At 44.9% G+C, this 15,426-nt stretch overlaps 1 pseudogene; it reads left to right on the forward strand.

Annotated features, from left to right (window-relative positions):
- The first annotated feature begins 10,108 nt into the window (after window positions 1-10,108).
- Window positions 10,109-15,115, forward strand: LOC110203532 (E3 ubiquitin-protein ligase SIAH2-like; annotated as a pseudogene).
- The last annotated feature ends 311 nt before the right edge of the window (window positions 15,116-15,426 follow it).

Genomic DNA, 15,426 nt, shown 5'->3' on the forward strand with positions numbered 1-15,426 from the left:
TATTGGTTGGTTAGTGTGACATCATGGGGGTTTTGTGACCAATGCATGGAGTTACTTAATAGGCAGAACCAGAACAGTGCTTATGGATCAAACAATCAGTTCCATGACCATACCCACCCTTCCTCTATGCATACAACCTAACAGCAGAGGGCAGGCTGGGCACCCTATCCACTGTGCCACTTAGCTTCCTTATATGAACCATTAACTAGTGGGTATTCTTTGTTGGTATGTTCCTTGGCTCAGTTTCCAAAACCTGAGGTCAGATTTGAACTCATATTTTCCTGACTCTAGGCCCAGCACTCTATCCACTATGCCACCTAGCTTCCCTGTGGCATTGGTACCACTTGCCAACTAAGAAACATACAGGGGATAAGTTGGGGTGGTGTGCCATGTACATATGAAGAACGTGATTTAGTATAAACAGCATTGAAGGAATCACCCCAATGCGTGGTTGAGGTTTCGACAAGTACACCTGCCTTGAGTAAGCAATCCCAGAGCTATCACAGTAGCACAAGGCATAAGATGCCTCCAAAGAGCTGGAGTATTGAATTAAATCCACATAGAATTCCCTGGTCTATGTGAATGATAGTGGGATCCCCTGCTGCTCATGAGGTTGAGCTGGACAGAAGGCACTTGATAAAGGGGGAGTGCAAGGGAGAGGAAGCACAGGGGACAGGTTCCCCTTTAGAAAAATTTCTCTTTCCTGAGGTTGAGGAAACAATGAAAAAGTATCAACAGACACAGGAAACATGGGTCACGTGAGAGAAATTGCAGGGCTGAGGATCATGATGAAGCTAGACAGGCTAAGCCTTCAAAATAAGAATACAAGATACAGGGGCAGCTCCTTGAGGGCAGGGACTATCTTTTCTTTTGCTTGTCTTGGTACCTCCAGCTCTTAGCACAGTGCTTGGCACCTGGTAAGCACTTCCAAGACACTTGTTGCCTTGCCTTCTTCTTGCCTTAGTAGGGGTGTGTGTGTGTGTGTGTGTGTGTGTGTGTGTGTGTGTGTGTGTGTGCGCGTGTGTGTGTGTGTGTGAAGAAAAGCCTCTTTGAACTTAGTAGCTAGTGTTTTTGTAGCACTCACTATGTTGCTTTATACTTTTATCTCATTTCATTCTCACAACAGCCTTGGGAGATAGATGCTATTATTTTTCCACATTTTACAGATGAGGAAACTGAGGCAAACAGAGGTTAAGTGACTTACTTGGGGTCACATAGCTAGTAAGTGTCTTAGGTCAAATTTTAACTCAGGTCTTCCTGATTCCAAGCCCAGTGCATCGCTCATCATCAAGAATAATATGGAACTCTAAGGTTTACAAAGCACTCTGCATATATTATCTCATTTGATTGGCCCACAGACAACAGACATACAATCTATGCCCAAGGTCTTTCCAGCTTGGCAGTGTTAACAGTAAATGGGATTGGCAGGTTATAGAGAACTTTAAATATCAGACAGGATGTCCCAAGACTAAGAGTGAAATCATTCCTGCCTTCAATAAGCTTCCATTCTTTCTTTTCCTCATTTTTTTAAATTAAATTTTCTTTAAAAAAAAATCTATCAGCAGGTTCACTAAGGACCCTGCATGCTTCTATTGGCATTACAATAAACATTGCCACTGAGTAGACGATGACTTGAGTGCCAGAATTCATTCCAGGGGTATGCTGCCCTTCACCTTGACATTTTGGGGTTCCCAGAAATCCCAAAACATGTCATTTTGGTGGCCCTGTATGGGGAAATTGCCTGACACCCCCCCAAGCCCTTCTCTAGTCAATACCAGAAGGTACACGAGCTTCTTCTCTTTTTTGCTCTGCAGTTGGCGTCCCTCTCCAAGCACCTAGAAAGTCTTGGAGGTGCTTTCAAGTCTGTTTCAGGCTCCGGTTGGGTCAGGTGGTTTGGTTCAAGGCCATCTTAGCCCTGGACAGACCTTTTGCCCCAGAGGGGATGTCCTATCTGGAACTATATACCCAATTCTCTCATTTCTCTAGGACACTCGAGAATTGAGAAACTGCAGTTCGTTTTTTGGTTTCCTGAGGCTTACAGGCAAAGAAATGGTCAATTTTCCCTTTACACCCCAGGTTCCTCCTTCTCTTCTTGTTTTATGCGGGAGCTCTCAGTCCCCACCCCTACCCCTGCTAGATCCCCATTCTATTTGGGCCTCACAGCCACCAACGAATCTTCAGCCTCACAGCTGGACTCAGGGGGACTTTCCCAAGATTTGCCCCTAGATTATCTTTTACATAACTGGAAAAAACCTCAGTCTCCAAGACATTGGGATGGGGCATTTTCATTGGCTGGTTTCCATGACTAGAATGTCCTCCCTCCTTACCTCTGCCTCCTAGCTATTCAGGTTCTTTTTTTTCCCCTCAGGTCAAAGCTAAAATCCCACCTTCTCCAGGAAACTTTGATCCTCCTTAACACTGGTGCCTTTCCTCTAAGATACCCCTCACCCTACCTGCAGTGCTCTGCCCATAGGGAATGTAAATTTTAATCTCTGAAACTTTTTCTTTTCTTGTTTTCATTTTTTTCTCTTAAAGACCAGCCTTACCCCAAATCACTCTGGTCTCAGACCAAGCCCTGTTTGGTCACTGTTTGGACCTGATTGGCTCAGAATGAATGTAAATAACAATTGTTTCTGTTTTTGCCAGAAACCCCAAGGGGTTTTCCCCTCCCAGATCTTTACATATATTTTTTTAAAAAGAACATTTTTTGCCTCATTTTTTATTAAGCCTTAATCACTGAAGGGGCACTCCCTCAGTGTAACTGAGTCCTGTTAAAGACCTTAGCTTGAAAAGGCCAAGGTCCCCTACTACATCCGAACTATCTCCAGTTGCCCTTATCCATATCTGGCCATGGACCCAGATGGCTCCCAAGGAAAAAGTGAAGCTGGTGACTTTGCACAGCCCTCCCTCACTTAAATTTAATTCACTTACTTGTTATGGCATCACCTCCTTGATGTCATGGTCCTCTTCAAGAAAGAAGGACAAACAGCAGCCCTGTATATACCTTGTTTGTGCAAGCTGTCCTCTCTTTAGACTGTGAGCTCCTTGAAAGAAGGGGCTGTTTTTAACCCTTCTTTGTATATCCAGAATTTAGCACAGTGCCTAGCACATCACAGGTGTTTGCTTAGTAAATGCCTGAGTTCTTGACTTGATTTCACCACACTGTCTAGTCTTCCCAGCATTTAGCCAGCAGAAAGCTGTCTTTGCCAATTCACCAATATTTTGACATAAGGACCTATAAAGCACTAGCCCACTTTGGTTGGTTAAGTTTCTTTTAAGAAGGTGCTTTCCCACAGGTGATAAAAGTGTTTTTAACCAAACCTTCACTGCAGATCAAATTCAGACCTTCCTTGGGGCTTATAGGAGTTCAAGTGGATAGCACTTTTGTGTTCCTTTATGACATGTTACTTATTTTTACAATTCTAGTAGGTTAGGTTTACTTCATTCCCACCCTGCCCCTTATGACACACTTTTCTTTAGCTGGGTCTTCCCCTCCAGACTAATTTTTTAAAGAGTAGTTTGGAGGTCACAGTGAAAGGGTCTTTTTTTTCCCCGCTTCTTCCTTAATATGCCATAATGGGCTCAGAAAAAAATCAGATAAATATATAATTGTACATTAACAGAAGAACAGATGAAATGTCACCATCTCCTAAGAAACATTACTAATGACAGTGATAGTAATGATGATGCTATTGCCCTCTTGTAATGAGTAAGTCCTTGCTATGGTAAGCTGACAAACTGGGCAGGCAAATTTGTGTGCATTTGCAGAACAAAATGGGCTGCTTTTCCTTCTTTTGGTTTAAAGATGACTCAGTAACTCAACAGAGCTTGGTCTGGTGAAGCTTCTGATTGGGGAAAGCTCCTGGGGAATTTAGAAATGTCTGTATGACATCCTGCCTGATGTCATGCTTCTTTAAAATATTTAAGTGTTTATGTTTCTTGGGCAATTTCCCCCACATTCAACAATTTCTAGAACATTTCATGCCCCCATATGTGTTCAGAACATACCATGGGCTTATAGCCCCATGGTAGGTTCTCATGGGGAAGGGGGTGGGGACACAAGAAGAGAGATGGAGTAGGGTTTCTGCTTTCTGAGTTTAGAGCCTACTTGGGGAGACAAGATATGCACACCCCAAATAGTTTCACATACTGTTTTACACTTATTTAAATGACAAAATGTGTGAAACAGATGCTGCATACTATAGGAGTTCAAGGTAAGATCCTCTGGAGGCGGGACTTGAGTTGAATGAACAAGTTTTGCATTGATTGGGGGAAAGGGGAAGGATAGTAGAGATTGGGGGAGTCAGGGCTGGGAGGAAGTGGTTAGCATTCTGAGTCTTGCATAAAAAAACTTAGAGATAAATGCAGAGCATTTTTCCAGGATAGCCTAGCTAATCAAATGGCTGCTGTTGTGAGCAGTATGAAACAATGTGGAATAGATAAGGAGCTGTCAGACACTTCTCTGTCAAAAAGAGCCTTACTATTCCAGTCCAAAAACCTAAAGGGAAAAGGAGGAGGTATTAAAGACAGATGACTGCAGAGCAGAAAAGGCTGTCCCACAAGCAGGCATTAATCCTGGAGAAATGAGTTTTGCTACTTTACCATCTGCATATCCTTGAGTAAGTCACTTCCCTTCTCTGGGCCTCAGTTTCCTCATCTGTAAAATAAATGGGTTGGGCAAGATGATTTTCTAAAGTTCCTTCCATTTCTGGATTCCCTGATCCTAAGCCTGAGTACCTCTTGCTATACTGCTTCACACAGCAATAGCTGTATCATGAAATCACACACCCTTGTGGACACACATCCTGGGTCAGCATGAAGGAATGAGGGACAGAAACGAGAGAAAATATATCCTCATTAGGCAGGGATGTCTCCCAGGCAAACAGTGGATAGATGGGTTTTCTTTGCCAAAAAATAAAACAGAGACTAACAGCAAATCCCTAATCAGTGCTCTTGAGCCAAGGAAAAATCACCACCACAAGTTAAAACAACAACTAAATTTAGTTTTGGGGGTGTTTTTTGTTTGTTTAAGAGAGGAAAATAGAAGGCTCAGTTTGGTTTTCAAATTAAGAACAGAGAACATAAAATTGTCTTCCATAAGCACAACAAATATCTTAAAATATGCTTTAATTTCCATATGGTTAGGGAAGGGAAGAAAATGAGAAGAAAAAGAAGAAAAGGAGCAAGAGGGGAAAAAAGAGTAAATCTTTTCTGAAGGGCTACCACAGAAAGGGAGAGACATCTGCAGAGAAAAGGAAGTAAGCCTGTATCATATCACCTATGCTAACCACTTCACAAATATCTCATTTAATCCTTTGACAAAGCAAGCCTTTGACAGTATTGTTGTCCTCATTTTACAGCTGAGGAAGCTGTTGACACCAGGCAAGTCACTTAACCTCTGTCTGCCTCAAAGGTAGTGTCTGAGGTCAAATTTGAACTCAGGTCTTCCTGACCAAGGCCAGTGCTCTATCCACTGTGCAACCTAGCTTCCTCAGAGAGAATGAAGCAGGAATATAGTTTAACAAGCATTTATTAGGTGCATACTGTGTTCAGAGGACTGTACTGGAGAGTACAAAATTGAACATTGGCAGTGTCCCTGCCCTCAAGGAGCTTAATTTCCCTAATGCCTACCCTGAATTAGATTATTAAATCCTGAATATAAATAAGATTGACAAGAGATAGCTTAAGAGAGAGCAAAGAAGCTCTCCAAAAAAAAGGGAGAAAGACCCCACTTGGATCTGGAGGGGAGGCTGTAGAAGAGCATTGAAGAGAAGAATTTCAGTGGGTGAAGATGAGAAGAGAATGCATTCCAGGCCTAGAGAATGGCTGTTCAAATGCCCAGAGGTGCCTGAGAGCAGGATGAGATGGGGAACAAGTAAATCCAGTTGGTCTGGACGGTGGTCCAAGTCCTAAAGTCTAAGTCTAAACAAATCTAGTACTAAAAGTAGTTTTGAATCAGATTATGGAGGTTTGTAAATACCAAGCTGAGAATTTATATTTTATCCTGTTGGTAATAGGGAGCCACCACAGACTTAGAGACAGTTAAGTGGCATTACAGTAGATAGAGTGCTGAGCCTGGAGTCAGGAAGACTCATGTTTGAGTTCAAATCCAGCCTCAGACACTTCCTAGCTGTGTGACCCTGGGCAAGTCACTTAACCCTGTTTGCCTCCGTTTCCTCATCTATAAAATGAGCTGGAGAAGGAAACAGCAAACCATTCCAGTATCTTTGCCAAGAAAACCCCAAATGGAGTCACGAAGAGTCAGAAACGACTGAAATGAGTTAACAATATCATCTGGGTGAGCTAGAGACAGTCATTCCCTTTTTGGGCCTAAAAATGACCCATTAGAGCTAAGCTAAGGTTGCATCCGGCTCCAATATGTACTTGCTTATGAGAAGTAATGTGGGACACTGGGAAGCATACTGGCTTTGCAGTCAGAGGACCTGAGCCCCCAGCCCTCAAGACCCTTGGGTCACTTCACCCTCAATGGGCCTCAGTTAATAGAATGAGAGAATTACCTCTGAGGGCCCTTCTGACTCTAGGCCTAGGATGCTGTGCAGAGGTATATTGTGTATATACATCATGTGTTTAATCTACATGGCATAATATGCTTTTCTCCTCTCCCACCACAACACCATTTTGTTTTGTCCCTCAATAATGAGGCATATCACATACTATCCTTCATACTGTTACATAATAAATCTGATGAGGTCCCTCCCCTGCTCAAAATTCTTTGGTAGCTCCCCATTACCAACAGCATAAAATATAATACAGTACAAACACACATACAAGCATACAGTGCAGACTCTAAGCTTGGTATTTACAAACCTCCACAATCTAGTTCCAACCTACATTTAATGCTTTCTTTGCCTCAACCTTCCAGTCCAACTAGATTTATTAGTTGCTCCCCATCTCATCCTGCTCTTAGTATATTACAGTTGACTTTCTAACAGTCCCCACAAGAGACTCTAAGTTCCCTGAGGGCAGAGAGATTGACTTGACCAAACTCTTGGGGCTCAGCATATCCCCTAGGAGATGCTGAGGAGGTTTAGGTTGCTGGGAACCCCTAAATGTCAGGGTACAGGGCTGCTTCTGCCTAGAATGAACTCACAGACTCAAATCTTCCTCCGGTCAAGTCACAAGGTTTATTCTAACGCCAATAAAGAGGGGCAGGGATTCTTGGGGAACCTGCTGCTAAATGGGGGTGAGACCGATGCTTCTATACTAAAAGGACATTGAAAGAATCCAGATGGGATTAAGGAGTGGTAAGTAGTCTGGGGTGGCCAGGTGCAACAATGAAAGGAATGTCAAGTAAGCTAATTAGGTAATCTAGGTGTGCTGGGCACACAGTTGCCTTGGGAAGAGGTGCCAGTGATCTGGGCTGCTGAAATGTACAGAACAATTCAGGGACTGGGTTGCTTTCAAAGACGTGGTCTTTTTCTTTTAGGGGTCCAGGTCCCATCACCCTATCAATGCTTGCTGAATGTTTCTTGCACAGTGGGTCACTGACTGCTTACACAGCCAAATTCAGTCCTGCGGCTGTTGCTGGGGAGATTCTACCTCTGCTCTTAGGACAATTGTTGCTCCATTCTCTTGGACTTTTGTTCTTATTTTCCCCCAAAAGAATGTAAGCTCTTTGAGGGCAGAGATTCTTTCACTTTTATCTTTGGATTGCCCCAGCCCAGCACAATGTATATAAAAAGCATTTCATGTATACTTCTTTATTAAGTCTTGCTTCCTCTGAATGGGAAGGCCAAAGCAATCCCCTCGGAGTTTTATCATCAGTGGCCAGAGTAACGAGATCTTAGTAGTGCATGGTGGATGAGTCCCACCCAGCAAACACTTATGAAGCTCCTACTATGTACACTGGGGTTTTAGTTTAGATGGCAGTACTGACTAGCTAGGGTCACAGTTTTTTTCTAGTTACTAGCAAAGCCAGACTAGAACTCAAGTAACCCAGCTGCAAGTGAAGTACAGTTTTTTTTCCAAACACTATGCTTCCAGTTACTTGCCTGTTTTACTTTCTCCAAGTCTTCTCCTGACGCCTGAAGCTAATTGAGAGAGCCCCTATTCCCAACAAAGGCAACTCCTCAGGGTCCCAAGGCTATGCAGAGACATCACCCCGCACCCAGCATTTTCTCAGAGGCTAGGCCCCTATGTTTTCCCAGAGGCCTTCCTATAATCTTCTGAGATCAAGACTGCCCTCAGGAATGCTATACAGAGAACGCCAAGACCATCATATCTCCTTTTAGTCACCTGGGTAGGCAGGGAGGCACAGTGGATAGACTCAGAGGACCCAAGTCTGAATTCAGCCTCAGACACTTATTACCAGCTATGTGACCTTGGGCAAATCACTTTAACCTCTGTCTCAGTTTCCTCATCTGTAATATAGGGTAACAATAGCACATACCTCCCAAAGGTCTTGTGAGGATTAAATGTAAAGTACTCAGCACAGTGCCAGGCACATAGTAAACACTATAGAAATATGAGCTATCAATACAAGGTTTGTTCTAATTAGTGCATAGTATTCAGCCAATCAAGTGCCTAGTATGGGCCACCCTAAATCCGAGGCATCTTTGCCCTGGAGGAGCTGGCCTTCTATGGCAGGGGTTCTTAACCTGAGTTCATGGACCAGGGTTAGGGAGCTTCATGACCTCGTTACTTACACGTGCCCTGTTGTGCTTACCAGCTGCAGGCTCATCTCCTCCATGGCCCCCAAAACCAGTTCCCACACGTGTAACTGACATATTAGAAATGCGTGCTCCCCTCCCACAAACCTTCCACAGGGCAGCCGAGTTCTTTGACTGCTGTCAAGGAAAACCTCCATCTCCCTTGACAGAGGGCCTAACGTTAGGGCTCCAGCACCCATCTTCCGTGCCCCCACGGAGCACACAAGGCACAGTCAATAGATAAGGATGATCTGGCGCAGATTATGTGCCCAGCATTGTGCAGAACCGCGGGGACACGCACACACAAAAATCTGTTGGCACAGTATACAGTGGTCTTTCTGGTTTCTGGATGACTCTACCCGCATAGCTACCCAGTGTGTTTGGGCGTGGCTAAAAACAAGATCAGCTGTCTTGGGAGACTGAATCCCAGGGGGGCCAGCTTAGGCTGGGCTGTGTCAGGGCTCTCGCTCCCTCCCTCTAGAGCTTAGAAGCAGCTAAAACCGGGAGATGCGAAATCTCCACTCTGACAACCGATACCTCAGTGGCTCAAAGCAGGGAAGCAGGGAAGCCGCTCAATGCCAAGGGCAGTTTCCAGGGGCAGCCAGGAAACTTGGCCAGCACAACAACCAGGGCCCCTCCCTCATCGGGCCGGGAACCCAGTCCACACCTAGCCGAGGAGCCAGGTGGAGTCAAGCTCTGTGGGCAATCTGCCCCTGCCAGTCCCTGCGTGAAGAGACTGGAAAGAATCACTCATGTTTGTGGAGTCACTAGCCTCAGTGTCTTGCCTCATCTAATGTTCCTGAAGTGGATGGGCTTCAGGCACGGCTTTGACTCCTGGACAGGCTGGAAGGGGGCGTGCGAGTGGTATTCCTAGTGGCCGGAGTGCAGAGGCGGGGCGATGGCTGGTGGGAGAGAGGACAGCGTACCCTAGGCTCCATGGAAGCCAGCTGCGTTTGGAGCGCTGAGACATCGCTAGGACCCAGAGTTGGAATGCTGGAGCTCTCCAATCGGCAGCAGTGGCAGCTGGCAGAGGCAACTCCCTGCCTCTAGTCTCACCCCAGCTAGCTTCCCTGGAGCAGGGGGCAGTCCCTGGGCAGCCGAGGTTGCAAGTTTCACTTGGAGATGGAGATACCTCAGGGAGAAGGGATTGTGTTCATTTCTGTGCCCGACCTATGGGCGTCCACAGTTCCATGGTTGGTTTAGAACTCGAGGACCGGTGGGTCCTAGGCTGTGCTCCCAGCCACAGCCACCACCTTGGCTGTCAGACCTGGCTGGTCCACCGTGGCATCTTCAGCCGCAGTGATTTCGTGAACTCGGGGTGACAGGAGGGTTTCTCCCCAACACCAAGAGCTGACTTTGCTCTTCGAGTGCCCGGTCTGTTTTGACTATGTCCTGCCCCTGATCCTGCAGTGCCAGGCCGGGCACTTTGTCGGTAACCAATGCCACTAGAGGCTGAGCTGCTGCCCACCCTGCTGGGGATCCCTGCCATGAACCTGCCCATGAAAAAAGTGGCCTCTGCTGTGCTATTTCCCTGTAAGGTAAGTAAGCCCCAGGTGTTGTGTGCAAACTCTTACTGCCCTTCAGCTGCAGGGGATCTTTGTTCCAGATGGCTGTTAAAAGAGGAAGGCAATCTAGGTGGAATTGGAGTCTGGAAGACCTGGGTTCAAATGTCACCACTAACTGTGTGACCCTTGGCCAGTTGCTGAACCTCTCTGAGCCTGTTTACTCATCAGTAAAATGGGGTAGTAGAACCTCTAAAGTCCCTTCCAACTGGAAATCTATGATCTATATTTTTATATCTTTCCCTAAAACTTTGTATTACAAGCCATGTGTACCACTCTCCCAGCCTCCAAACCAGGACACGGTAATTGGATTCCCCACATTCTTCCTTTACCTGCCTCATTCTCCACTGAAACAAACTACTGTACAAATTTATAGCTTCTTCTTCTCTCCACCCTCCCGGCCCGCTCCTGTACCCTCCTGGGTTCTTTTGAGGAATTCACATAGTGATATATAGCCTCTTGTTGGCACTCTGGAGACTGCTAACAAAATAAAATTTGGATTGAGATGTTCCAAGATGCTTAGGAGGAAAGAAAGATGGTCCCTCATATCCCACAGCTTGACAGGAGTTGGTTAATTCTCCTTCCTTGATCTGGAGTTCACTTCCTAGGCCTGAAAATATCTCCTATTCTCCTGCTCACTGACTCTTGGGAGAGTCCTCCTTAGCAGTTTGTGGAGCTCCTCTCCTGGCCTGTGCTCTGGTCTATGAGTGACCACAAGCACTCTCTTCTGCGCTGGAAATAAGGAGGGTTCTCTCTGTACTACTGCCACAAGCTCCACTATGCACTGCTCCTCACCCAAGGACTGCCACCCAGGACTGGGACCCAGATTAAAGCACAGGCAAAGCAAGAGAATCGTGCCTCAGCACCAACAAAGAGAACCCTGCAAGCCCCCTCTCATCAGCACCTGGACTTCCCCTGTCTGTGGGCTGAGAGCTCCTGAAGCAGCTGCCACCCTGGGGCTGCACTAGGGCCAGGGCTGGACCACAGTCCTCTCTCACTCAGGTCCAACAGACCTTTCCCCACTGACCTCCTAAGTTGTCTTTAGCATTTCTAGGTTGAGAAGTCTGGAAACTACCATTGAAACCTGCTTCAGGTTTGCTGGGTCTGGGTCTTTGCAGGCGGCAGGCCCAAGCTGAACTGCTCTCCTCTCCCAGCCTGGGGCAACCACCCTTCCATTTTTTAATGCTAGGAATTCACTCTGAATTTCTCTTACAAATTACATTTTGGGGAAAAAAACATTTTCTGGAGTTTTCTTAGAATTACTTGATGAAACCCATGAGAATGATGTGGCAGTATAGAAAGCAGTGATGAATATATGATAAAAAGCTTTTGCCCTATTAGAAATATAGTGAAATTCCATGCTGATGGAAGAGAGAGATTTCACCTTCTCATTGAAATGTCAAATAGAATAGATATGAATTAGACTGGAATGAACTTCAATTGCCAAACCTAAATTTAAGAGAAATATTCTGTAGTTATGAAACCTGTCTATACTGCCACTACTTTTCTTACCCTTCCCCCCAATTCCCCCCAAAAACACTCCCTTTTGGTTTCAAAAAACTATTGTGATTGCACCAAAGAGGAAGGGAAGGGTAAAGACATGTGAAATTTCTGGCCTAGTGTAATTAACGTCATAAATTTCACTTTTACTATAGGTTAAGCTGGCTAGTTCCTGTTCAGCCAAAAGAAGTTCTTCAAGGTGAAGTTGTCTTTGAAAAATGGATACGAGTAGGAATGGGGGAAGTCAACTTTCAGTTTAGGGATTCGGCAGCCTCTTGGAATAAGATGTAGGGAGGGATGCAAGTGGTCAGAGAACCGCCTTTGCAGTTTTTTCTAAACATCTCTCCATTTGGCCAGCTGAGTGATAGAAAGCAGGGTGAGGCAGAAGGAATGAAGATTTTAGATACAAATGTGTGAACTTGTAGAGGAAAAAGCATGCTTTACGGGCAGGACTGAGCTCTGGTCCCAACTTAGCCATTAATTCTGTGATCCTGGCCCCCTCAATTCATCTCTCCACCTCAGTTTCCAAAAATGAATGGTGTGTGAAAAGAATATCGACTGAATTATGACTGGTCACTGTCGGGTAATTTTTTCACTGTAGTCCTGGTTGGTTGCTCATCTTTCCTTTTCAAAGAGGACCAATGATATCATTGGATGATGTTTGGATTTGTGCATGAACTGGATTAAGAAGCTCTGAGCCTTAGACTAGATCTATTCCCCACTCCCTCTCTGCCAGCTAGCTAATCACATTACATATGTTTCTTCCTCTCTCCTTAGGATATAACCTCTGAAGGTCAGGACCAATTACCTCTCCTTTTTGTATTCCTGTTCATTAACACAGTGCCTCTCTGTCTCATGGAGTAGGTGCTTAAAAAATGTTTGCTAATTGGTTACGTGTGTGTGTGTGTGTGTGTGTGTCTGTGTGTCTGTGTGTATACACATCACATGGGCAGCTAGGTGAAACAGGATAGAGTGCCAGGCCTGGAGTCAGGAAAACCCAAGTTCCAATCTGACCTTAGATACTTATTGTGTGACCCTGGGCGAGTCATTTAACCCTTTTTACCTCAGTGTCCTCATCCCTCAGATGAGCTGGAGAAAGAAATGGCAAACCACACTAGTATCTTGGCCAAGAAAACCCCAAAAGGGGTTCACAGAGAGTTGGACGTGACTGAAAAAACTACTAAACTGAACAAATGTACATCAGAAGCGCTCTCTCTGTATATGGGGTGATGAAATGAAGAGCTCATTTGTCCCCTTGGCAGCACAACGATGCTTTTCATGGATAGCATGTGCATGTGTGGGTTATATACATCCCCTAAAAGCAACTCTCCCCTTTTCCATCCAGGAGGTTTATGGTGAGGAGCTGGAGGACTGGGAGTGATAGAGAAGAATGAGTATTCTAAGGGGTGTTTGGGGTCTCTTAGGCTACAACAGAGACCCAGATCCAGGAAGGGGCATCAGTCAGGTCATCTCTTTTCCTAATGCCCAAGGGGCTAAGTGCTCAAAACCTACTTTGAAGTGAAAAGGGACCCCAGTTCCTGGGTATTCTGGTAATCACAAAGGATTCAGAATCATTCTTGTAATTTCCTCATGTCAGATTTCTCATAACTGTTGGGAACCCCATTCCTTTGCACTTAGCACATCTGCTTGGTGTTGGGGTTATCTATCAGTATGTATCATCCACCCCCACTTCCATTAGAGTATAAGTTTCTTAAGGGCAGATACCCTCTTATTTGTCTTTGTCTCTTCTTTGCTTACAGCAGAGCCTTGCATATATCTGATAAGTGTTTGTTGAATTGAATTTTTTTAGTCTATATTTCCTTAGTATTTATAAATAACAAGGATTAATCGTGGCATTCTTATCGGACAACTTATAGCATGGCATTGTTTCAAAAACATTGATGCTTCAAAAAACATTGCTGTCATTTGTTACTATCACCACCCAGAACTAAAACGAAGAGTTAAAATCTAAATGTTCTTTTGGGTGAGGCAATGGGGTTAAGTGACTTGCCTAGGGTCATGCAGCTAGTAACCTTCAAGTGTCTGGTCTAAGATCAGATTTGAACTCAGGTCCTCCTGACTGCAGGGCTGGTGCTCTATCCACTGTACCACCTAGCTGCCTGAAAAAGAAGAGTTAAGCAAAACAAAACTGGCCATATCAGAAAGCATGTTCCTCATTCTGTACCTGTAGTCCCGAACCTCCTTTCCAACAAGAAGGAGAGTTGTTTTCATCTTTCGTTTTCCTGAAGCCCAGATCTGTCATTATATTCCTCTGGGTTTTCATCAGCCTAGTACCCTCCTGAGATAGCTGACATTCATTGATCATCTATGCTTGATGCTGCTATCAAAATTCAATTAATTTAAGACTTTCAGGAGCAGGAACTACAGGTCTCATTTTGTCATAGCTTGGGATCATGAAGATCTTTCTCTCTCCCTCATCTCCCTCCCTCACAAAAATAGTAAGGAGCAAAGTTGGGATTTGAACTCGGGCCTTCTGGTTACAAATCCAGTGCTCTTCGAACTATACCACAGGGATGCCCTTATATCAACCAACTAATAAGTATTAAGTACCTACTGTGTGCTAGGTCCTGTGCTGGATTCTGGGAATACAAATAAAAAGAATGAGACAGTACCTATTTGCAGTGAGCTTCACAAGTTGCCTGGGGGCTCTAGGAGGTTTACTGGCTTGCTCATGACTACCCAGCCCCAGTCTGTCTGAGTAAGACTTGAACCCAGGTCCTTCTGAGCCTAGGGCTGGCCCTCCTTGTTCTATATCACACTCCCAACTTCTACATAGAAATGCCAAAATTGAAATTTGGAGAATGCTGAAGGGTTTATGCATATGTGTCTCTAGTATGCCACCAAGGGACATTCCTTGACTCTTCACCATATGGAAAAGCCGGAACATGAAGACATCTGTGAATACCTCCCATATTCTTGTCCTTGCCCTGCTGCCTCTTGTAAATGGAAGCCATGATGTCCCACCTCATGCATGCTCACTAGAGCATCACCACCCTTCAGGGGGAAGACATCGTCTTCCTTGCTACAGACATTAACTTGCCTAGGGACATCAATTGGGTGATGATGCAGTCCTGATTCAGCCATCACTTCATGCTGGTGCTGGAGAAACAAGAGAAATATGAGGGCCACCAACAGTTCTTTGCCATCATGCTCCTCATTGGGACCCAGAAGCAAGCAGAGAACTTTGCTTATTGCCTGGAACTGAGTGGCAACCAGCAGCAACTGACCTGGGAAGCCACACCCCTTTCCATCCACCAAAGATTGGCTGATGCCTTCCTGCACAGCAACTGCCTTGTTTTAAATACAGCCATAGCACGTCCTTATGGATAAGGGAGACCTCAGAATCAAGGTGAACATTTCAAAACGTTGTCCGTAACATGTTTTTTGTAGCTTTAGAAAGCTGTAGAATTGTCAGGGCATTGTACTTTCATACTTCAATAAAATGTTTTTAAAATTGTACTTAAATGTGTCTTAATCTTTCAGCAGCTAAGATTAACTGATGTCTTATACCATTGCCTCTTAACTGCCCAGCTCCTTCCCTTCTTGTTCTTCTGTCCTTTCCCCCACTTTACACCCTCTTATGAGTCAGCCCAAACCCACTTAACTCAAAAGAAACTAGGACACATGGTCTGACCTGTTCACAGTTTGAAGGAAACTTTTAGAGCCTGAGGAGA

The sequence above is a fragment of the Phascolarctos cinereus genome, unplaced genomic scaffold, assembly GCF_003287225.1.
Source record: "Phascolarctos cinereus isolate Bilbo 61053 unplaced genomic scaffold, phaCin_HiC Scaffold_7;HRSCAF=346, whole genome shotgun sequence".
NCBI lineage: Eukaryota > Metazoa > Chordata > Mammalia > Diprotodontia > Phascolarctidae > Phascolarctos > Phascolarctos cinereus.